The sequence below is a fragment of the Ochotona princeps genome, chromosome 8, assembly GCF_030435755.1.
Source record: "Ochotona princeps isolate mOchPri1 chromosome 8, mOchPri1.hap1, whole genome shotgun sequence".
Classification (NCBI taxonomy): Eukaryota; Metazoa; Chordata; class Mammalia; order Lagomorpha; family Ochotonidae; genus Ochotona; species Ochotona princeps.
In genome coordinates this window covers 37479112-37481853 of record NC_080839.1, presented here as the reverse complement: position 1 = coordinate 37481853, position 2742 = coordinate 37479112, and positions in this window count along the sequence as shown.

The window sequence follows — 2742 nt, the reverse complement described above, 5'->3', positions numbered from 1 at the left end:
TCTTGTCCATTCTTTTTCTCTGCATGGCATTTCACAAAATGAGTTCTCAAGCTTCTTTTGCCAGGTATTTTAATTTTTATTTTTAATCTGAGGCCTGAATCCCTTCTCCCCCTGCCTTTTTTTTTTTTTTAAAGATTTATTCATTTTATTACAGTCAGAAATACACAGAGGAGGAGAGACAGAGAGGAAGATCTTCCATCCGATGTTTCACTCCCCAAGTGAGCCGCAACGGACCAGTGCGCGCCAATCCGACGCCGGGAACCAGGAACCTCTTCCAGGTCTCCCACACGGGTGCAGGGTCCCAAAGCCTTGGGCCGTCCTCGACTGCTTTCCCAGGCCACAAGCAGGGAGCTGGATGGGAAGTGGAGCTGCCGGGATTAGAACCGGCGCCCATATGGGATCCCGGGGCTTTCAAGGCGAGGACTTTAGCTGCTAGGCCACGCCGCCGGGCCCAGCCTTTTTTTTTTTTTTAAGATTTATTTATTTCTATTGGAAAGGAAGATTTTTGCAAGAAGGAGAGACAGAGGAAGATATTCCATCCCCTGGTTCACTCTTCAAATTACCACAATAGCTAGAGCTGAGCCAATCCAAAGCCTCTTATGTGTCCTTTATGTGGCCCAAGACCTCAGGCCATCCTCCACTGTTTTCCCAGGCCATAAGCAGGGAACTTAATGGGAAGAAGAGCAGCTGGAACATGAACTGGCACCTATGTGATATCCCAGCACTTTTAGGTAGAGGATTAGCCTGTTGAGCCACCATGCCATCTCCAAGGCATTTTTTTTTTTAAAGATTTATTCATTTTATTACAGCCAGATATACAGAGAGGAGGAGAGACAGAGAGGAAGATCTTCCGTTCGATGATTCACTCCCCAAGTGAGCCGCAACGGGCTGATGCGCGCCAATCCGATGCCGGGAACCTGGAACCTCTTCCGGGTCTCCCACGCGGGTGCAGTGTCCCAAAGCATTGGGCCGTCCTCAACTGCCCTCCCAGGCCACAAGCAGGGAGCTGGATGGGAAGTGGAGCCGCCGGGACCAGAACCGGCGCCCATATGGGATCCCGGGGTGTTCAAGGCGAGGACTTTAGCCGCTAGACCACGCCTCCGGGCCCTCCAAGGCATTTTTAAGAAGAAAAAATAGCACATGCAAATTTACATTCATTTCTGTACTGAGAGTTTATGATTATCTATACCACTATTTTCTCTTTTTCTCTTTATTTTTTCCTAACTTATTTTTGATAACGTAATTTATTAGGAAATTTATTACACTAGTTTCTTTAAACCTTTTCTATTATTACAGACAGAAATAAGCATGGCATCCATGAATTATAATCTTTTTTAAAGATTTATTTATTTGTATTACAAAGTCAGATATACAGAGAGGAGGAGAGACAGAGAGGAAGATCTTCCGGAAGATTCACTCCCCAGGTGACCGCAACGGCTGGTGCTGTGCTGATCCGAAGCCAGAACCAGGAACTTCCTCCAGATCTCCCACGTGGGTGCAGGAACCCAAGGCTTTGGGCTGTCCTGGGCTGCTTTCCTAGGCCACAAGCAGGGAGCTGGATGGGAAGTGGAGTTACCGGGATTGGAATTGGAGCCCATATGGGATCCAGGCGTGTTCAAGGCTAGGACTTTAGCCGGCAGGCTATGGCACCGGACCCATGAATTATAATCTTATGTAATTCATACATCCCTCTTATGAATGATAAATCTGTACATAATGATTTACCTAAGGCAGATGTCCAAAGTAATTAAGATTTATTAATTTTATTACAAAGTCAGATATACAGAGAGGAGAGACAGAAAGGAAAATCTTCTGTCCGATGATTCACTCCCCAAGTGACCACAATGGCCAGTGCTGTGCTGATCTGAAGCCGGGAACCAGAAACTTCTTCCAGGTCTCCCATGCAGGTGCAGGTTCCCAAGGCTTTGGGCCATCCTCAGCTGCTTTCCCAGGCCACAAGCAGGGAGCTGGATGGGAAGTGGAGCTGCCGGGATTAGAACCGGCGCCCATATGGGATCCCGGTGCGTTCAGGGCGAGGACTTTAGCTAGGCCATGCTGCTGGGCCTGAAAGTTATCAAGATTTAATACTTCAGTGTTCAACCTGTTGTGCTGAACTCTGCACCTGTGATTACAAATGCACTTTGTCTCTCTATGCTTGAAATTAACTTGGTTTCATCACTCTATACTTTACAAAATTCTGTTTGTTTTATGTATTTGAAAGAGAAACAGAAATCTCCCATCTGCTGGATTACTCTCCAAATATCTCCAGCAGCTGGGGCTGGACAAGGCTGACGGAGGGGCCAGGAACTCAATCTGGGTCTGCGATGAGGCTGATAAAGACCCTCCGCTTGAACCATCAGCCGTCTCCCAAATGTGCACTAGCAGCAGGAAGCTGAAATCTAAGGTGGAGCCACAACACTCAGGCACTCCAATGTGGGATCTGCTTGTCACAAGAGGCCTCTAATTGCTGTGCCAAACACCTTCCATGTGAATTGAAATTTATCCTCTTTAAGCAAAAATTTTTATTCAAATGCATCTGAAAGATGATACAGGGTAAGATGTTTTCTAAAAAGAAGGAATGTCCTTTAAGAAGGAAAAACTAATAAAGATATATATGTGTGTATATGTATATATAATATATATCTTTAAGTGTTTCTCAAGAGGAAATTTATGCTTTAAAATTTAATCAGGTAATTTTCTCAAGTAGGGGCAAATGTTTACTGGTATTCTTTCCCTACAGGG